General features: G+C 42.4%; 1 protein-coding gene across 6 annotated transcripts in view; it reads right to left on the bottom strand.

The window, feature by feature from the left end:
* FBXL7 (F-box and leucine rich repeat protein 7) overlaps nt 1-22866 on the bottom strand; it is a 373947-nt gene that overhangs the window by 332338 nt on the left and 18743 nt on the right. Inside the window, exon 1 of one of the 6 annotated variants that reach the window (XM_039525489.1) lies at nt 10345-10402. The exons of the other annotated variants lie outside the window; for them this stretch is intronic. The gene's annotated coding sequence lies outside the window, so the exon portion shown is untranslated. Of the gene's footprint in view, nt 1-10344; nt 10403-22866 lie in introns of those variants that run through there. 6 annotated transcript variants of the gene reach the window in all.

Genomic DNA, 22866 nt, shown 5'->3' with positions numbered 1-22866 from the left:
GCTACAAGCACTTACACTGCCTAGAAATACTGCTTTTGGTATTGCACAACAGCCTGTGTTTAACAAGCTAGTTAAGTGCGTATTGTCCTTCTCTAATGGATGGTCCACAGGGGATAAGAACCTATTACTACTAGAAGCGAATAGAGATTTATTTGAGCTAAAAGGAGCAAAGGCCAGTGTTTTGGGTGCTCAGACTCTTGGATTCCATTTCTGAAGATGTGGGAAGATGATTCTAATGCAAAACAAGGATACAAATGCCTGTAGGTCTCAGAGAAGCTATCCCTGACAGGAGAACATGCAACAGTGGCTGCACATGCCACAGCTGTAGCGTCTTTTTGATGAAAAGACTGGTGTCAAGATAAACCTTGTATTATGAACAGGAGCTCTGTATAGAAAGAGGTAACAATCTGCCTACTCCTATGTGTAGCAGGAGCCTGTGACTGCCTTGTCCTGGGCTGCTTTGTTTCTGCCTCAAGAACCCACAGACCACCTCTAGACTGACCAGGAAGCGTGGCATCTCTGCACTTCCTGGAGGACTTTATAGCACAACAGCCACCTCTCACGGATGAGCCACATCAAAGCATGAGAGATGACTATTCCTACTGTGCAACAGCATTCATCAGTACTGGAGAGGCCAGTACAAGCTACACTGAGATTATCCTTCTCTGATGACCCAGAGTGGGGGTGAGAAGGAGGGTGAGGGGGGGAAGTCATATTTGGATTTACTGAAATTCTATATACTAGAAACAAAAGTCTAAGACTACACTGAAGACGGATATTCTGTACCCTGCTTCCAGGGGCTACCTCAAACATTTGTCAGTGTTCCCTTGAGATGATTACCAAATATCACCCTTAGTGAAAAGTAACATCTGATTAATCCCCCACTATACCAAAAAGAATACTTGGGGGAATCAAGTCCAGCCAGGCTTAAGTAGCTGGGAATGTAGTGACTGATGGCGTTACGCCTCAGACTTTGAGGTATTATCAAGCTTTGAAGTTCAGTTCTCATTTTGTAGGATTCAGCCAATTGTCAATAGAAATATTTCATGTCCATTTGCTTCTCTTCCACCTTTACCAGGAAGAAAATACAGACCTAGGGATTCTGTTACTCTTAACTGGAGGAGATCCACTCAAAAAAAAAAAATCCAACAAGTTATTGGAGAGTCTTCGGTCTTTTTAAAGGACATTTCTAGACCACCAAAAGTGCTACGTAGATGCAGTTATGCCAGCAAAAAAGTGCTTTTGGCACTATAATTTTGGTCAAGGAACAGGTAGAAACTATGAGGCAACAACACCTCTTCTGCCAATTAAAATCTGTGCCTAAGCTAGGAGGACTTGCCATTAATTTATAGCTATACTAATAAACCTTTTCTAATGTAGACTAGGCCTTGGATGCAGTTTCTCTGAAATCCATCAGTAAACTATTAACCAGTGCTATTTTTACCTTTTATCATCACTTTGAAATCATTTCTCTTTTCACTGAAAGAGGTTTCCTGATAAATAAGCCTATCTTCTGTATGCAAATAGTGAGAGTTGGTGCTTGCAGACAGAATGACTCAGTGAGTGAGAACCATCATATGAGTGGCATCATAATCAAGTCTGGGCCAGGGCTTGGAGTATAGCAGTCCCATGGGGAAGGATTTGGATAAGTTACTTCAGGGTAAGATGAACTCAAATGACATTTGGGGATCTTCGCCTGTGGGCAGATGGATGTGTTGGTAAACACCTATGTGACGCTGGTAGACCAGGTGCCAGCTCTTGCCAAGTCTGTAGGCATCAGGTGAGCACTGAAACTAGCTGGAAACCAGATTAGCTTATCTGTATGTTAGTATTGTTTGAGATAGGTGTTAGTGTTTAAACTCTTTAAAATGCTTGTAAGTTGCTGCATGCATTAATCTTACTTGGAACATCTGTATTCTATGTTATAAGATATGATGAACATTTTGCTTTATAATTATAAAAATGCCTGCTGTGAACTTGTGAACCTAGCAGGAAGAGTGGTTCCCCTGCCCATTTAGAAGGACTATCAAGACTAAATGGGCCACTATAAGACAAACATTCTTGATTGCTCCATCCCCACCCTTGAAGAAGTTACATGCAGGAGCTCTCATCCCATCAGTTTGAACTCTTGGGGAAGGGTATATAAAGACGCTCACAAGAGGGAATGGTTCTCTTTGCTGTTTGAACAAGGGCTGCAGCTAAGAAACAAAAGCAAAGATCCCCAGGTTCCACCTGGGTTAGCCTAAAAGACATTCAGTGGACACATTACAACATTTCTGTCACCCTTTGGCACCACAGACTGTAGCTTATTTGTGTTTCTATGTTGCCTGCTTTAAGCTGTAAATAACTCATTTCTTTTCCCTAGTTAATAAATTCTTAGTTTCCTATGGGATTGGCTGCCAGCATTATCTTGGGTGTGAGATCTAAGGTACAAATGGATCTGGGTGAGTGACTGATCTCTTGGGACTGGGAACAACCTGAATATGGTGTGATTTTTGGTGCGAGTGACCATTTACCACTAAGTCTGCCTTGCCTCAGAGAGTAGGTAGACTGGATGGCCCAAGAGGATTGTGACTCCATGTTAAGACTGTTAACAAATATGATCACTGTACTGGGTTGGTGAAATCTAATTACAGAACATACCCCAAAACTGGTGGTGTCTCATCTGCTTTTTGACACTCTGCCCTGAGGTTGGCACTCTCAGATGTGAATAACTCCAGACAGCATGACAACCTGAATCAGTGTAGTCCTGTACCTTGAAACACTGCCAGATTAGAACCCGAGCTGCATGAGAGGCTTTGAGAGAATGCCTTTATGCTAAGGACTAGGGGTTGCTACGCACTGATGGAGGTTCAGTGAATTCTTTCATCTACAGTGAAGAGCCCAGGATTATACACAATTGGGTTATGAGGTATTTGCACACACTGCTTTGCAAAGGCTGAGAGTGCAAAAACTGCACTGAACAGCAAGCAGAAATGGATCTCTCCTGCCAGCTTTCCTGTGTCGCTACTGCTGTGGGGCTCAACGAGCAGGTATCAGGAAGGTAATGAATCATTTAAGATAATATCTAACAAGGAGCTAAGTAGCTGTGAGTAGGTTTTATCATAGTTTAAAGGCCTTTTTGATTAAAACGTGAGCCTGGACCCTAGCTTTCATTCGCTATTCTCCTACTGTAAAAAGATTGTCATCCAATCAAGGAGCGGAAAGGATACCATGAGACTTTGGTGACCAATCACACCCAGAAAAGTGAGCCTACTCCACAATATTTGGCAAATACTTGTACCTTCAAGTATCTGAAGCCACAGCAATAGAGGTCTGTTTAAAGCCAGGCTTCAAATTTGATCCTATGCAAATTCACCTTGCAAGTTCACCTCTTTCCTTTTTACTTCTTCTGCAAGGGAAGAGTCAGTTCCTAGAGGCCCTTTCAGAATTTACCTCTTCATGCATTGCTAACTGAGCAACACCCCTGGCTTTCACCAGGTCATGGCTGCTCCCAGAGGGCTTCCCTACTGTATATTTTAGCACAATCCACTTCCAGTGCACAGCTTCCTAGCCTTACTACTTAATTGTTAATTATAGATCACACTGAGAACACTCCCCTACAAACATTCAAATTTACAAACACTGATGGAAAGACACTGACACAGATGCCATGTGTCTACACTACATTCAGTGCCAAGAGATAAATGAGCAGGTGAACAAGAAGATATTTCTCTGAATAAAATCATCAGGGGAAGAAACAGCCATTGTGATACACAGGCTCCCTTCCCTGTTGAACACACTAGCCCCAAGAAAAGAAATTAATGCAGGAAGCCTAATGGTCTAATTAAGCCAGAAATAACTCAATTCTCTTTTCACACTGTGGTTTTCAGTCTATTATAGATTTCCGCCTTGGAGGAAAGAAATATTCAGATGCCCATATGTAAAAAAAGGTAGAAAAGCTGGTCCACAACACAGACCCTCACAAGTCAAGTACATGTACTGGGTTAGCAAAGTATGTTAATGAAGCCCAAGGAAGCAAGTACCATTTGAGGTTACGGTATCAACCATAATCAAGATGTTCCATGCTAAAAAAATTAGATCACATGTGTTACTCAGTAAAGAGCAAGCAGCACTTGGAGATAAAGGTGGTATTTCTATTGCCAAGGAGTCAAAGTACTTTGAATGTTCATTTTTAAAAAAATGTTACAAAACAAACAGCAACTTCTACCCTGTTTATTATGGCCAAAAGCCCAGAGTCACATTTTTTTGCCTGCTACTGTTCCATCTGAGCCTTAAACTGTTTCAGCTGCAAGGAAGTGCTCAGGCCACATAGACTCAAATGACCTGCAAAGGTTGCAATCTCTACAGTAGAACGGTTAAGTTACTTCACAACACTACAGGGCTCACAACTAGTTTACATGGAGTGGGATCCCACTTCATTTGTATCTGTTCATTTCAGTTTATAGTATATGTGTATCCTTACTGTCCATGACTGGGGCTTCTTGGTACTACAGTAATAAATACTGATTCATTTTGCAGAAAATGTTCATTGACTTTCAACACTATAAAACATTCTCCATGGCACAAAAGATGCCCTACTCACTTTAACCTACCTCTAAAAAGTGGGTGGAAAAATATACTTTGCAACATGCAGTGAAGATCAACATATGTTCAGCCTCTCCCAGACTAAGGCTCCAAACTCCACAAACATTTGCACTCACCCAACTTTACAAAATGATCCCTTTGACTTCAGTGGGGCTATTCACAAGGCACACAGTTGAACACCTGCATAAAGCCTTTGCAGAAACAGAGCGAAGGGTAGAGATGAATCTTAATGTCAAAAGTTCTATACTAAAAAGGTCCATCCCTCTATACCAAGATTAACTGTTTTTCTGGAGATCTGTTCATGTCAATTGCCCTGTTACACTGGAAGAGATGAAGTCTTCATAAAATGACAAGACCCAAACCATGAAGGGTTTATTACACTAGTCTGAGTAGATATGTGAAACTTTTCCAAAACTCTAAATATAGGAGAATTTGTCACTGGAACTTTCAACAAGATTCATAAACCTTTTTATCGAGGCCAAGCCAAGAATTGACCAAACCTGGACAGAATTATTGTTTTGCATTTAAGTGCGACTTAGTTAAAAATGGAGGTTACTTACCTGTAACTGGCAGTTCCTCAAGTTGTGTGGTCCCTATCTGTGTTCCACTCACGGGTACACGTGCGCTTCATGCAGCTGAGACAGGAGACTTGTAACAAGTAGTGTCCATTGGTTCACACATCTGCAGTTGCTCTCATGTTCCAACCCAAGGACATAAGTAGCAGTGTGGACTGATGCCTCTTCAGTTCCTTCTCTTACTGTGAATCAGGTAAGATCCAAAGCAGAGGGGAAGGATAGCAGGTTCAGTTTGACTTCTTCCTCCGCAAACTCCAACGGAGCCAGCTGGAAGAGAAGGGTGGTGCGATTCTTGCGTGGATTTGGGTTGCCTGTTATACAGATCCCATGGGGCCCAGTAAGGCCAGTAGGAAGGAAAGATCAACCAGCTAGCGAAATGGGGAGGGGGCAAGGTCTAGGGTACTAGCAGTCCTCTGGGTAGTCATAACCAGGAGATGGAGGATGGCTCCAAGACCTCCTGTGGATTCTGTCCAGGCTTCTTTCCCTGGAAGGGAAGGAGGTTCCTCTGGGGCAATGAATTCATCCTGTGAAAAGGTAAGCTCCTTTTCTACTGGTGGAGAACTGGAGGAAGAATGCTCCAATTTGTGGATGCAGTAGGGGAGGATCTTTGCTCAAAGTGGTTTCTAGCACTGAAATGTCTCTAAGGTGGACTGGGCCCAATAGAAGAGGAGATTGTGGATACGGCGGAGCAAAGATATCCTCTTAAGGTGCAAAAAGATTTCAGTATTTACTGAATTTTGGCATCCCTGAGGCAGCGACAAATAGATTCAGGGCATTCACTGATCTGATACTCAAAGGATCCTAGTTGAAGTGTGCTGGGACAGAGGTGGTACTATTGGATCCTTCTTTCTTTGTGCTTTTCCTCTTGGACAGAAGATCTGTGCAGACCTAATTCCTTAGGACCTATGTGTGAGGACTCACCAGATTTAGACTGAGATGAGGAGGGATCCTTTTTTCTTAGAGGCAGACCTAGATTAGGCTCTGTCTTTAAACCTATGGTCATGCCCCCTACACTTGAGGGTTTCCGGGGCTTAGCTGTTTTGGCCACTGTTCTGCGGCTCATGCTCAGAGGGGTACTGCTTGCAGTTTGAGGCTGCTGTACATGGGGATCTCCCCGATGTGGATCCAACTAGGGGCTCATGGCCTTTTCCAGAGGTGCTTCCACAGATGGAGGTCTCACTCCTCAGGGGTTCAAGGAGGGAAAGAGCAGCAGATGCTGCACACGGTGGCTGTGTGAGCCTCTCCAAGGCAGTAAAGACAGCTCTGGTATTCACTGCTGATGGAGAAGAAACAGGGACAGGAGAAACAGTTTTTAAAACCCTGGGACTCTACATGGGGAGAAGCAAAGCAGGGAGAACTAACTAACTAAACTGGCTATAAAAATAATAACATGCTTAAGTCTAAGCTTATACTTATAACTATTTACATTTAGATATTGAAAGTAGAGAAAGATCACAACAGACACATTGAGAATTCCAACGCAGGCCATGCAGTGGTAAGAAGGAACTGGAGAGGCATCAATCTGCACCATCCTTTATGCATTCAGTTCAGAGCATGAGGAGAACAGCTGCATATGCAGGGACCAATGGAGACTAACATCCAGTCTCTGCACATGGTGCGCATGCATATACCCACATGTGAAATACAGGAACTAGTACTCTAAGAAGAGCCATCAGTTGTTTTTGGATTTCTTCAATCCCAAAAGTCAATACAGATTTTTGGGGTTGAAAATTCACCCAAAATAAAGTTTTGCATGAACTGCCATGAATCACACCTAACTTCACACTAATCTGCACCTTTTTAGCAAGAAAAATCATGATAAAATATTAGAACATATGAAGGAATTAACATAGTCACCATAAACAAATCAAGGTAAATCACTTCTCATAGGTGGAAAGGCAAAAATGCTCTCCAGAAACTTCTTAGAGGCAGTTCTCATAATTAGTCAAAAAAACAACATTACAAGCTAGAAACTGTTTGTCCCTAAACAGAGGGCTGCAACATTAAGAGTTGTAGATTTATTCTCACATATCTAGACAATAGCCTCATATGCCCTTTGTATAGATCTTCACCTATAGATGATTTCCCCTCTTACTTTCTGCTGACAAAAATCATGTAAGTTAGATTTGTTCAAGGTATTTTCATTCCTATATACAAAGCTTACGGTAAGTGTGCAGCAGAGAATGATCATCAAGTCCTATTGTTAGCATTTATATCCTGCTTTGATTTAGAGAACCGTAGCTAGTCTTATGGGCTCCTCTGTCATCCTCTTTTCCCCTATATTTCCTGTGCATAATGACTAGAAATATTCAATAAATCATCTTTTGGCTGGATCCCAAAAGACATTTGATAAAAATAGTCTAAAGAATGATTGGCGATGCCCTCTCCCCCATTCAGTTTTACTCAAAATGAGTCATGATAGATGTATTGATGACAAATGTATTTAAAATGAAGCAAGGGAGGCTTTTCAAGTGCAGCAACAAGCGTGGAGCAGAAAGAGGATATGGTGAATTGGGAAGGTCCAATACAGGACGTGAGGATCCAGAAGCAGCAGATGTCTGCTGAGATGCAACTCCCGGTCAAGTCTCTGAAAAAGGCTAGACACCAATTTTGTCCCTCAGAGATTTGAGCTCCAATTCCCAAAGAATTAGTATGATGTTCTTATGGAAGTTATGGAATGGATCCCTTGCCTCTCCTCCCTTAGGTATCACCCTATCTGGAGGGCATTCCACCCAAGAACCCCAGCTGGAGACACTCCAGTGCAGCTTTCCTGCCTAGTTTGACTCTCACTGCTCCAAGTATTTTTCCAGTGGTTATTAGATTTTAACACTGTAAAAGTAGTGCTAGGTGCCCACAGCAAAGTTGAGGGACTACACCCAAATTTTCTTATGACCTTCTGAGAATGCTCATCTGTTGCTGCTGCATAAGTTATCCATCCATATATTGATATATTAAACAGATGAGACACAGTACATTAATTTTGGAATCTGTCTAAACAAGTTAGATGTATTGTACCTAGTTTGCCAAATGCTAACAGAAGAAGTAGCCCCTCTCAAACCCCTCCCTTCCCCCCCCCCGCATATGTTGTTTATGAAATAGTTTCTTTTAACCCTAACTTTAGTCTCACCACCCTAAGTTTTGTTTTCTTAAAGAAGAGGGCATCTGGTAAAACATTCTTTACTTCAGTCTTATACCATGATCTCCTGGTGTATCTACTGAAACAAGTTTCATTCCCTTTCACACAAGGGAACTCAAGTCTTGTTAAATACAAAAGTTCGTTTTGTTCATTTTTAACATATTGGACATATTGACAAAGCAGAAAGTGAATATTAAATATGCTTCATGTACTAGGGGTATGATACAAGAGAATTAATTAAATGCCTTATGGGCCAGATCCTCAAGTCCTCTTAAGCTATTCTAGATCCAGGACCATAGGAAGGAGACAAGAGTAATATTAGACCACCTTGGCATTTCCCCATTCCTTGGGGCAGTTGGAGGCCTACTCAGCTTTCTGTTCTAGAGTAGGCCAGCACTAAGGTTGTTTTACCCCAAATCAGCTGCAATGGCCTCTTAGAAGCTGTTTCAGCCAAGGGTCTTTCAGATTAGGGCCTGGGATTTTAAACCTATGCATGCCTTAAAATTAGAGGAGATGATAATATAGAAATTTTTACAAACAGAAAAGTAATCAAAGTCAAGGAGGAAGGACTGGGATTACACTCTAAGCCACTTAACCTTGGAAGCTAATTAACTGGAAAAAAGACTTGGCAGGATATTTGAAATTTCACATCATAAGGAAAAAAGTTGTAAATATACTTGGATTCCAGATCTTTTCATGAAGTCTAGGAACTTCTTTCTTCTAACAACAACTTCTTTATACAGGAAGGACTAATGAGATAGAAGCAAGTTTGAAATTCTGCCTCTTATGAATGCACTATGCTTCTTGTGCAGAAATGCCTGCATACCGCCAACATTGTATGCTCTAAATGACTAACATCTGCAGCAGCAGCATGTATAAATTAACTTTACAGAACATCCATCAAGTGGGAAAAAAGCCTTCCAGGAGACGTACGTTCTCCAGCCATTCTAATTCATTATAAGCCTCTTGCAAAGATAATTACCAATAGGGCTCACAGAGTAACATCAATGTCACAGAGAACAGTTGCACTTCAGCTGCCAGACAGCTCAGTGTCAAACCAAGAATTATCTAATTAAGGTAAACTCACTATATCCAATAACCAATCTGGCTCCTTTTTAGTGCCATTCATTCTTCTTTATGGGTTGGAAGACACTCAATGCATAGACCTCATTTTAAGGATATATGCTGGAACTTTGGTTCCAGAGGCTTTTAACCTCAGGCTTCATACCTGCAGGTACGACGAGCTACAGTTCTCATCTTCCAAATGAAAGATGGGAACTTAACTCAGCTAGCACTAGAAAGTTAAATACTTGTCATTTGCTGTTAGGATTGGGACGGTCACATTTTTCTTCCATCACAAGAGTGTATAATTATTGAAATATATTGGGGAAAACCTGTTAATATTAACCAAGCAGTTCTGCCAACCATCTGTAAGGCATTTAAGCATTTTGTTTTAAACTAAAAGGAAGGAATTTTGTACATTAACCACTGGAAACTTATATTTTTGTCTTGTAGAATTCACAAGATTGAGGTGTGTTTGGGGGAAATGGGACAAAAAGTGCCCTTTTCACTGCAATCCACTATGGGTATCTGTAATCGATTGGGCCGGGGCTCGACCCTCCTCAGGGTAGGAGGGGAGCCACACCGACTCACTCCACGTCTTCTGTTGAACCGGCTGAACAACAGTAAACAGTGTTTAGGAAGCTCAGGCCCTCTGGTGCAGGGGCTGAGTGGCAATACAGTACAATGAGCTCAGGCCCTCTGGTGCAGGGGCTGAGCAGGAAGCACACAGTAGGTGTATAGGCCCAAGTCCTTACACCTGAGTGTTGGGTGAGGGGGAAAACTGCCACTCGTAGGTGGGGTGGCAGGGGGGACACAGGCCCACCCACTCCACTGTGTCCCAGCCCAGGGCCCTAACAGCGGCTATTACCGCCGCTGGTCAGTGGGGTCCTGACCGCAACACACTGACATCGGGACCTCTGCGTCTGCAGCCTGACAGGGGTCGGCTACCCCCGGGCTACTTCCACTTTCCCCCTCAGGGCCTACCTTGTCCGTGGCATCAGCTCCAGGCCAGTCAATCAGCATAGGCTCCTCAAGGCCAGGGCTTGGTGGCAGGTCTGGCAGCTCCTCAGGGAAGTCTGGCCAGGCGTGCTCAGGCGCTCCTCCGGGTAACAGCAGGGATGGGGAAGCTCCGGTGGCTCCTCTTTGTAGTGGGCGCAGGGGAGTTCCAGCAGCTCCTCCCAGTACCGGTCACGGGGAAGCTCCAGCAGCTCTTCTTCGTAGTGGGCGCGGGGAAGCTCCGGCCAGTCAGGACAGCTGCCTCGGGTCCTGGAGGGTTCCCAGTCAGGAGCTCCTGCCGGCACGTCTGCTCCCGGTGGCGGCTGGGCTCTGACTGAGCTCTGGCGGCCGGCTTTTCTACTTTGTCCCACCCCCTGACTTCTGGGGGGCGGGGACAGGTGGTGGTGGCTCCGCCCACTTGGGTGCCTGCAAGGGCGCTCCCTCTGCTGGGCGGGGGGGGGAGCCACACCGACTCACTACAGTATCTTAATATCCTGCACCTCTTCATGCCCATGATAAGCACTCACTTCAACTGTTACACTGCTTAAGAATCTCCTACATGAAGGCTTTTTTTTCAAGCAACATTGCAGCAGCTGTGTCAGTGTGTAGCTACAAAGTCCAGAAATGGTCACTGTCAGATAAACACCGCATAACTGCAACTTGTAAATAAAAAGATCAAAACTAGGTCAATCTGAAGTGTGAGACCTATATAGCCAACTAAGGTCCAGGAACCTTCCACTGAGATGCCCTCAATCTGACCCATTCTATGGTCCTGTCTGATTTATGAGCTAGCTGGCATTGACAGAGAAGGCATTTCCAAACAAAAAACAAACAAACAAAGAGGGAAGTAGAGGAAGTTATATTGCAGCCCCACTACTTGCTGCTCAATCCACATAGGTATTTCACTAGAGGCTGCAGAGCCTCAAGCCAGTGGATGCAGGGAAGTTACTACAACCTGAGTGGGAATCACTGGAACGATGAAGGGGGGAAAAACAGATGGCTACTTTCCCCCCTTTTCTCAAGAATGTGAGTTCTGGAGGGATAAGCAAGGATTTTAGAAGGCTTCAGGGGAACAGGCGAGGTTATAGATCTATTGTTATCTATATAACAATTTGGCGGAAAACCCAGCCTACATCTAAAGTTTTGTCTGGGTCTTTTCAAATAAATGTGCCTTAGTTTATTTTAAACTTATTTATTGTAAAGTTAAGGGGTCCTGAAAGCACGCAGGTTTTGCACCTCATCTTTGTACATCTACTATAGGATTCCCCATGATGAGCCAGTCACCTAGATACAGAAGGATTACAATATATTGCATTCCAGTATGTAATGCTGCTCTTGCCAAATACATTGTCAGTATTCTGAGTTATTTTATCACTGAAGAAAGCTCCATAGTGGAACACTGATTCATGTAAAGGAACTTCCTGAACTTCTGCAAATTGACACATAAAAGATGTATCCTGCATACCCCACTCACTGGGGTACCCATTGGTGAAGTGCCAGCATCTTCTGCCTTTGGTAGAGGATGATTTAGCTCAGCTGCCAGGATTCCCACAATAAAATCTTGTTATAAATCAAGACTAATGTGATCTTGACAGTTTACACTGTTAAGATTGATTTTTAGCCTATACACAAACTAGGTTCTAAAGGTTGAAAAGCAATAATCTATTCAGGATTTCCCTCATCATCCAACATATATGCACTTTTAAAATGATGAGAAAGTTAGCAACATGTAATTTTGTTGCAGAACAACCTAATTTAACCTATAAAATTTGGTTAAATACTCCAGCAGTGTCCACCTACTGTAAGTCAGAGTCTTACATCATGAAGTGATAATAGTGATAACTGTATTTAACCCTTTTAATAGGTCATCACACTGCAGTACACCTGCAGGAGGAAGTAAATTTGGTAACTCAGGTACTATGAGGTGATAAGCGCTTTAATGGTGAGCACTGTACAGTTTTCAAATATGCATACATAAAGTATGCATTGAAAGTGGTAATGGTACGCTTCAGTTGTCGTTAAGAACCAAATTCTGCATATTCACACCTGCGTAACTCCTTTCAAATCGTATATACCCATGGATAACAGTATAAACTTTGGCCCTAATGTTTTTCTTCCAAATTATCCTGAGTCCCTCTTGGAGCCCAAAGGATGCCCCCATTTGTCTGCTATTCACTCCTGCCCCATCAGCAGCAGTCTTTCTAGATGACTAGGAGTGGAAACAACTCAATTAGCAAGATGCCTCACTGGAACACGTAATTTTGTCCTCCTCCATCTCTTACCTGGAAGCTGAATATGCAGCTACTCAAGAGCTACCAGTCTTTACTGGCCACATTCCAAAAAGTATGGCTCAGTCCTTGAATAAAGTGAAGATACTGGTCTTTTTTGTTGGCTCACTTAAATAAAAAAAGTGAGAGAGACTTGTACTTGAAAAGCTCTTGTGTCTGGCTGTGTTCATTCTAGTTTAGTTTGTTAGCTTTCAGGTGGGTAGAATCTAATCTGAGATTTTTTTTCCCCCTCTCAAGGACTGAATTAAGAAACCTTACACTTCCGTTTTAAAAAAAAAAAGTGGACCTTCTCACAAGGCTTTTCAAAGTGAGGCTTGGCAAACAGGGAAGCAGGAAACCCAACATTTATCACCAACATTTTTCTTGTGTTCAGGTTTTGTAGGAAGTGGAGAGGCTCAACTCCACTTGAGTAAATGACCAGCAAGGGCAGAAGCTCAAGGATTCAATTTTGCCTCAAATGTGAGTCATTTCTAGTTTGGCACTTATGGCAATCCCATATTGCCATAAATTATGTATCTGGGGAAGACACTTCAGACTTCTCCCCTGGCCCAGAGCTCTAAATGCCGCTAGTTTGCCTGCAGTTTAATATTGGGAGTGGGAGTGAGCAGAAAGAATAAGCATCAACACAGAAGAGAAGCTGAAGTGTCTTCCCCAGATACATAATTTATTGCAAACCCATATTGCCATTTGATGAAATTGATGGTGGTGAGGCTATGAAGGATCAGAGAAAGCTAGTGTGTTTAATTTACTTTGTAGATTTCCAAGGTAACACACAGTATGACTTTTCTTCCTCTCCCCTCCCCCCCCCCCCCCATAAGTGCCAAACTAGAAATGACTCACATTTGAGGCAAAATTGAATCCTTGAGCTTCTGCCCTTGCTGGTCATTTACTCAAGTGGAGTTGAGCCTCTCCACTTCCTACAAAACCTGAACACCTTGCTTATTAACCATCAGCCAGGGCTGCTTCCTACCTGCAGACAGGCTCCCTGAGATGATCCAGTGAACAACAGGAGGAGGGGCGGAAGGAGTGAGGCCTCAGGAGAAGAGGCAGAGCAGGGGGTGGGGCCGCGAGGGTCCAGTTACCAGCAATTAAAAAGGTGGCAACCCTAGCCTGGATTAGCTGTCTGATAAGCCAGCTGCTGCACCTGGGGAAAAGATGTAACTTAATTAGCCGACCCTTATAGAAGAGGGCTGTAAGAAGGGAATCTGCAACAAGTGGAAGTTCTCCAGTGGTGCTCCCACTGGAGCTACTGCGGAGACAAACTGCTCCAGAAAACCAAATGGACAAGAGAGGAGGTTGTTTGGGGCGCCCTTGAGGGCTGGAGACTGAGCCAGGAAAGCTTGTTATGGGAATTGCTGGCGTAAGAGACCAGTCTGGGGAAGGGACTGCTGTGCTTGCACAGACTCTGAAGTAAGTCTGCAAGTGGTGGAAATTGTGTTAGTTAAGAAGATTCAATTAAAAAAAGAAAAATCCCAGTTTAAGATAGTTTCCCCAAATTCCTTGAGAAATCACAGACATGGCTTAAACCAGGAAGTGAACTGACCTAGCAGAATAAATCTTGGTCAGGCAGGAGGACAGCACTATAAAATAGGCCCAACCTGTTACACAGACTATATCACACTCTGTATGCATTTGAAAGAAAGTCTAATTTTGAAAGAATTTAAGTCATTTAAATATGTTTTATTGGTATTCTTTTTTCCAAGGCTTTACATATATACACACTTCTTAAGCACTGTGGGAGAAATTCTGGCTGCTCTGACTTCAGCAGGGCAGGCTATTTCACCATTATGAGTTGGACTTTAAGGACTTCTCCATATCACTGGAAAGTTATACCTAAATTGAGCACTCAAGAAGTGGTCAGGACACTGACAGGTAGTTGAGTCTAAGGGCTTGGCTACACTTGAAAGTTGCAGCACTGGAGGAGGCTTTCCAGCGCTGCAATTAGTAACTGTCCACACCTGCAAGGCACATCCAGCACTGCAACTTCCTGGCTGCAGCACTGGCTGAACACCTGGTCTGCTTGGGGTGTAGCGAGTGCAGCGCTGGTGATCCAGCGCTGCTCATCAAGTGTGGACACACACCAGCGCTGTTATTGGCCTCCAGGGTATTAGCAGATACCCAGAATGCTTTTAACTAAATTACTCTGTTTTGTTATGCAGCCTCTCTTTGTTTTGTTGTGAACTCGGAGCTCTGGGAGCTGCTTATCAAACACCTCCTGTTTGCCGTGATCAATCTGTACCTGACTGTGAACAATCACAAATGAGATAACCCCTGTGAATGAGGCAAGCAGGGAGTGAGCGTTTGCTTGACAGAAACAGCGGGGGCAGAGGGGAGAGAGGGAGTCCATTGGATGCAGGCTGTTTGCAGTTAAGAGTTAAGGGTAAGGGATTGGGAACATTTTCTGATTTTGCAAGGCAGGAAGCTAAACACACAGTGTTGGCTCCAAAAATCCACTCTCTCTCTCTCTCCCTCCCCCGCTCCCTGTCACACTACAGCCCCACCCCACCCCCCTCTTTTGAAAAGCACGTTGCTGCCACTTGAATGCTGGGATAGCTGCCCATAATGCATCACTCCCAACAGCGCTGCAAATGCTGCAAATGTGGCCACACACCAGCGCTGGTAGCTGTGAGTGTGGCCACACACCAGCGCTGCTCCTACACAGCTGGATGACCAGCGCTGTAAACTCCGAGCGCTGCAACTCTCAAGTGTAGCCACGCCTTAAGAATAATTTGTGGTAAAGTGTTGACAAAGACATTTACATTTGTGATTGCCCATATAGCCTGAGGGACAGCAACAAATGTACAAATGGACGATCAACTTTTGTTTTTTGGGTAATAGGGAAAGCTTAAAAAAATTATAAAGTAACTCCCATTTGCATTCCTAGAAAGAGCTCCAGCTTTGCAGAAAGCTTACTGTGTCTTTGCAAAGCACTGGGGAATTCTAGTACATCCTTCCTTGTTTACCATCTTTAGATTGAAAGCATTTTACAGTAGAACTTCAGAGCTACAAACATCTCTCTGGAAGGGAAATTGTTCCCAGCTCTGAGCAAAACATTATGGTTGTTCTTCCAAAAGTTAACAACTGAACATTCACCTAATACAGCTCTGAAACTTTACTATGCAGAAGAAAAATGCTGCTTTCCCTTTATTTTTATAGGGGTTTACGTTTAACAGTACTATCCTGTATTTGCTTTTTATTTTTATATTTATATTTTGGCTTCTGCTGCTGCCTGATTGCATACTTCCAGTTCCAAAATAAGTGTGTGGTTGACTGGTCAGTTCATAACTCTGGTGTTTGTAACTCTGAGGTTCTACTGTATAGTTTAGATCGCTGGAAAGTAATCCAGAGTCCTTTCTAAACTCAGTAGTTAACCTGCTAAATAGAAAAACTGTCAGAATAATATGGATCTGTGATTTAACTCCTTTTGAACCAAATTTAAAAAAAAAAAAAAAAAAGTCAGGGAAGCAGCAAATCCTTACCTTTCTAGCAGGATATGTATTTTAGTCATGTATTCTTAACTAGGATTTGATGAGCTCAGGGCTGTATCAGTGTGAGAATAGAGGACAGGATTTCCTTCCAAGTTTAAAATAAATACTGAAATGATTTTTCATCTATGTTTGTTTTATTTTATACTACAAATTATACTCTGTTCATGATCAGTTACTTTTTATTGTAATTTTCTAGGATGGTACAATGTAATCCTGTGCCAGTGACACATTATGAAGCAAGTTGAATTCCCTTGAGTTTAGGAAGCTTGTTTTTAATTGTCGAAAAATATTAAAAACAAGTTTGACAGATGGCAGTCTGCCAGAAATAAGTAGAAACTGAAGTTCTTGCTCCTAAACTCTCAGTGTGTCTATTTTGTCCAGTCACCTCTCCTATTAACTGCAAGTCTTAGGGTGATTAAGTTACAGTACACAGAGAGCAAAACATATGCTTTTAGTCATCAATGGCTTTTACTTAAGGGGGAAAAAAAAACAAGAATGAACAAAAGTAAAGCCTCCATATGCAAGAGCATACATGGAGGATGGAGCCAGAAAACAAAATAGCTTTCATGTCTGCAGAGACATTTCTTAGAAATGTTTAGGTGCAATACACACACACACGTACGTACGTGGACGAATGACAAGGAGGAACTAAGGTTTCAAGGGATAGGCAGTTTTTTATACACAAAAAACAACAAACATCTGTATCTAGCTCCATAGGTTTCGTGAGATACAAAACTGTTTTTACAAACTTAAGTGCTGAAATTATGTAAGGCCCCAGTGAAGGTAAGGCCTAGTCACTTCAGAACGAAGTGAAATCACTGCCGTACTTCAGTTTTTTGACTTTCAACAATGCTCAAGGTATGGCCAGGTATAGTTAGGAAGTGTGCTAGTGACTTTTTACTGTCTGTATCTGCCTAAACTGTCCAACACTATGTGAAAAAGACATTGAAGGAGAGTTTAGTGGGAACAGGAAGAAGTTCATATAATGGCCACTGTCAAACTTTTCAATGATCCAGTCAATTGTAGCAATCTATACAATCCCGTGGCACACTGCACACAACTGTCCAAACACTTCTCATTTACTACTACTGAAATTCATAGGAAAGCAGCAACATGGGACACCAGGAAAGCAGAAGCTTTCTGATTGCCTGAGAGCTAGCACCACTATGGATTGTAACAGAGTAACATTTTAAATGCATGCTCCCTGTTTTGGGGCAATTATACCCATCCCTCTTAAATCCAAGAGTTGGAAATTAAAAAAAAAAAAAAAAGAGACATGATCTTCAGTAGAACAATAGTTTCCACAATTTAATTATATTTCACATTTCAGAACCCATTACTGATCAACTTGATAAAAAAGTAATTACATTTGTGACACTGATAAAAAAGCTCCCTCAAATATAGTTTAATATACTAAACAAAATTTATGAAAAATAGAGTTAAAGAAGATCTATTAGGTAGTGGAATCTATCTCCTTGTCGTTCAGCATGCTTGTCTGTTTTATACTTTGATTATAAACAATTTCGGCCAGGGACTGCCTGTCTCAAGTTTGTTCATTACCAAGCACAAGGGGCTCCTGGTCAACGACTGGCATTCCTAAACAATATCAATAAATAAGTTCTACATGCACGCTTTCTTAGTTTCATTCCTTCAATTCATACAGAAGTCATACAATCATGAGTAGTTCTGCAATCCCTAGTGTTTACACTTTTAAAACATTTGTATACTCGTATATCCTTTGAGTCATTTATTGACGTTTTAACACACATACACAATCAAATTAATTCCTTCTGCTCTTCTACAGACTCCCTAATGATGTCATCTTTCTGATACTGTGCTAGTTAGATTATTTCAGTGTTCCAGATGAAGTCACATCAAAGCTATATAGACACCATGCTTTGTCACACGATACCTACCTCTTCAAGCACAGCCCCAAGCATATCCTGTTTTTTAATACATGGTTTTGCATTGTGGTGAGGTAGTACTTTGCTATCTTTTACTCCAAACTCTCATTCTGTATTACTGATTTCAGGACAGGTGGGGAGGGGAGGTGGGGGTTAAATCCCATACAAAGCATTTAGACTCTCTCCATCGGAGAAGAGAACTGTGGTGTTCTGCCAATGTTTCCAGCCTCTCCACTCCCTTTACATTAGTTCTGTTCACACTGATGTTCAGAACTCCTCCTTACATAGCATGACCAGCTGTCATTAACGTGCTGTTTAATTCTTCTTCCAGGTCAGAGATATTTAAAATGGGGTCTAACATGGCAGTTCATTACAACACATTCCCTCCAGCTTGATATGTTGATGCTACCTCTTCATTATGGTCCTTATGTAGTTTGCAATCCAAGCAATATACTAACTACACGTGGACAGATCAAAGTGTAACAATATCATGATTACCTGGGTATCTACACCCCAGTCCAGAATAGTTAGACAGCAAAGCACTCTAGCCACTCCTCCTCCAGCACAACCTTATGAAGAGGGGACTGCAAATTCAGTCCTATACTGCCCAAGGTCTGGGAGTCTTCAGGGGAGCATGCACAGCCTCTCGGTGAGACCAGACCACTGTGATGGAGGACATGGCTAGGGCCAAAATCTGACCCAAGAAAATTTATTATGGGGACTACACTCAACTGTAAGCAGCTAAATGCAAGCTCCAATTTTCAGGGCAAACTCATTTCTGCTGCATCAGATAATTAAATTTATGGAGCAAAGCAACATAACACTGTCTCCTTCTGACAAAATAAACCCATTTAATCATTTGGCTGTGGTCTAATAAACCTGGACCTTCAGAGCCCAGAGATGTGCTCATAAATATACAATTCCACAAAAAACAAAACTCCCAGTGTGAATCACTTGTCCATAAGTCCCAGAGAGAGAGAAAGAGACACTTCACATGATTTAAAACATTAATGAGACAAATTTATGTAGCTGTAGACAGGAATTTCCTGATTCAAACACAAGCACGAGAGAGAACTTCCTGTTTCCTCTTTCTTTCCTCCAAGAAAGATTTTTAGGAGGATTTACTAGTACTCCAAGCCATTAATTCCCTGGAATATATAGCTCAGGTTAGGTATAGGATTACCATTTACTGTACTGAAGCAAGAATGTAATGTCTATGTTAATCTAAACATGACTCTACTCTGCAATTCAGAAGTGCCACTGTACTGTGTGTTTCGGTATGCAGGTTGCTACACCAATAATGCATGTCCAGACCCTGATCCAGAAGACATGTACTAGGACAGAACTGAGACCAGAGTAAAAACCATGGCAGTCAATGCAATATTCAGTATACAAATTTTAAGTTAAATGGTCTTCTGTGAACCTATCTATAGGATCAGACCTTAAGACTGCATTTTTAGTCAAGGACTTCATTGATCATAAAGAGTCATAAAAGAAAAAAGTTTAAATAAACATTCCCAATTATCATTGCCTCTGTGCCAGTTATGCATCCTAAACATATAGGGTACATTGATATAATCCATAGGGGAAGTTTATCAAAAGAAAAATATTTGTCCTAGAACATGGGTTCTCAGCCTACAGGGTTGCAAAGTTGGAGGGAAGGCGAAGTGGTCATGAGCAGCCTCCCTTCTTGAAAATTAAATTAAATGGAAAAGGCCAAATACTTTGTAACACAGGGTCATACTATGGAACAGGTTGAAAACCATCTTCCTCCTAGAACTTCTACCCCACTGCTAGGGCACCTCAGCTTATTACCATCACCATAACTAACATTTGGGGATAGGGAGAACCAGTTCAGATTTAAAGAAACTGACCTAAACCTTCTCCAAAGCTCCATCCAACTCATACCTTTTACTTAAAGTATCCAACCAAGCACAAGTAGAACAAGTTCTGTCCTTGATGTAACTGGCAGCAGGATCTGAACCAGAGCTAAAAACAGGGGAGCTTGGGGAGAATGGTTTTTTTTGGGAGAACGGGATTGGGTTCTTGTTTTTCCTTCTTGACAAAAGATCGGAGGGAAAGACTATGGCAGCTACAGAGAATGGAAGAGAAGATCTGAGGTTTGGAGATGCAGCTAGAAACTGTGGTTGAGTTTCAAAGGGGATTTGAGCAGATGATGGAGAGGAAGGCTGAAAGGAAACCTCAAGACTTTCAGACACATGCTGGACCAGAAAACTGAGGGTAGAATGCTTGATGAAGAAAGTAGCATGTGACTATGAGAACAAGGCAAAGGAAAACACTGGCTAATGAAGGAGAAATACAGCTGAGGAACAGGTTTCCTGAGTTGGAAAATGCAGGCAACAAGAGGAGGTGTGGCAGGCAACAAGAGGAAGTGGAAAGGCAAGAAAAAAAAAGGAAAGAGCAGTGTGATAAGTTGCCCCCCCCCCCCCCCGAGTGCCACCTGATGCACTGGGGTCCCACTGAGCCTACCTATTCTACCAGCTTGGGCTCCCTCACCCTGTCCTGCTGAGCCAGGCCCTCAAGCCTCCTCCAGCACATGCATGCACACACACACACGTAGGGCCACACCCAGCTGCAAAAAAGTCACAGACACTGATCAGCTCTTGGTGGGAAGACTCAGCTCTGGGATCACCCAGCACTCAAGTGCATACCCTCTCTGGAGTGTAAACCCAAAATTGTGTTGTCTTGCTCTGCACAGAAAACTATACAGCGTAAGTTCATGAAATTCACTCCCTCTCAATGTGGAGGAAGATATGCACAGCCTTTTGCCCCCCGACCCCGTTATGAATTGTGCAAACTGGGTTTTAGAAAACAAAACAAAGTTATTAACTACAAAGGATAGATTAGAACATAAGAAAGGCCGTACCGGGTCAGACCAAAGGTCCATCTAGCCCAGTATCTGTCTACCGACAGTGGCCAATGCCAGGTGCCCCAGAGGGAGTGAACCTAACAGGCAATGATCAAGTGATCTCTCTCCTGCCATCCATCTCCATCCTCTGACGAACAGAGGCTAGGGACACCATTCTTACCCATCCTGGCTAATAGCCATTTATGGACTTAGCCACCATGAATTTATCCAGTCCCCTTTTAAACATTGTTATAGTCCTAGCCTTCACAACCTCCTCAGGTAAGGAGTTCCACAAGTTGACTGTGCGCTGCGTGAAGAAGAACTTCCTTTTATTTGTTTTAAACCTGCTGCCTATTAATTTCATTTGGTGACCCCTAGTTCTTGTATTATGGGAATAAGTAAATAACTTTTCCTTATCCACTTTCTCAACATCACTCATGATTTTATATACCTCTATCATATCCCCCCTTAGTCTCCTCTTTTCCAAGCTGAAGAGTCCTAGCCTCTTTAATCTTTCCTCGTATGGGACCCTCTCCAAACCCCTAATCATTTTAGTTGCCCTTTTCTGAACCTTTTCTAGTGCTAGAATATCTTTTTTGAGGTGAGGAGACCACATCTGTACACAGTATTCGAGATGTGGGCGTACCCTGGATTTATAAGGGCAATAATATATCCCTAGTCTTATTTTCTATCCCCTTTTTAATGATTCCTAACATCCTGTTTGCTTTTTTGACCGCCTCTGCACACTGCGTGGACATCTTCAGAGAACTATCCACAATGACTCCAAGATCTTTTTCCTGACTCGCTGTAGCTAAATTAGCCCCCATCATGTTGTATGTATAGTTGGGGTTATTTTTTCCAATGTGCATTACTTTACATTTATCCACATTAAATTTCATTTGCCATTTTGTTGCCCAATCACTTAGTTTTGTGAGATCTTTTTGAAGTTCTTCACAATCTGCTTTGGTCTTAACTATCTTGAGCAGTTTAGTATCATCTGCAAACTTTGCCACCTCACTGTTTACCCCTTTCTCCAGATCATTTATGAATAAATTGAATAGGATTGGTCCGAGGACTGACCCTTGGGGAACACCACTAGTTACCCCTCTCCATTCTGAGAATTTACCATTAATTCCTACCCTTTGTTCCCTGTCCTTTAACCAGTTCTCAATCCATGAAAGGACCTTCCCTTTTATCCCATGACAGCTTAATTTACGTAAGAGCCTTTGGTGAGGGACCTTGTCAAAGGCTTTCTGGAAATCTAAGTACACTATGTCCACCGGATCCCCCTTGTCCACGTGTTTGTTCACCCCTTCAAAGAACTCTAATAGATTAGTAAGACACGACTTCCCTTTACAGAAACCATGTTGACTATTGCTCAGTTTGTGTTTTTCTGTGTCTGACAATTTTATTCTTAACTATTGTTTCAACTAATTTGCCCGGTACTGACGTTAGACTTACCGGTCTGTAATTGCCAGGATCACCCCTAGAGCCCTTTTTAAATATTGGCGTTACATTAGCTAACTTACAGTCATTGGGTACCGAAGCCGATTTAAAGGACAGGTTACAAACCTTAGTTAATAGTTCCGCAACTTCACATTTGAGTTCTTTCAGAACTCTTGGGTGAATGCCATCTGGTCCCGGTGACTTTTTAGTGTTGAGTTTATCAATTAAATCCAAAACCACCTCTAGTGACACTTCAATCTGTGACATTTTAAGTGATTATAAGGGATAGCAAACTGATCAAGGTAGATTACTGAGCAAATAAAGCAAACACGCAAATTAAGCTTAATACACTAAAGAAACTGGCTACAAGTAGTCACTTCTCATCCCAAATGTTGTTTTAAGCAGGTTGCAGAGAGATCCCCTACGACAAATTTCTTTTGCTTGCAGCTTAGAATTCCAGATATTCCCTTCATAGGCCAGGCACCTTCTAACCTGGGTCCAGCTCTTCCCCAGTT

Source organism: Mauremys reevesii, linkage group 2, assembly GCF_016161935.1.
Source record: "Mauremys reevesii isolate NIE-2019 linkage group 2, ASM1616193v1, whole genome shotgun sequence".
In the NCBI taxonomy this organism is placed as follows: domain Eukaryota; kingdom Metazoa; phylum Chordata; order Testudines; family Geoemydidae; genus Mauremys; species Mauremys reevesii.
Note: the sequence above shows the minus strand (reverse complement) of the source record. Positions and strands in the feature narration are given on the sequence as shown.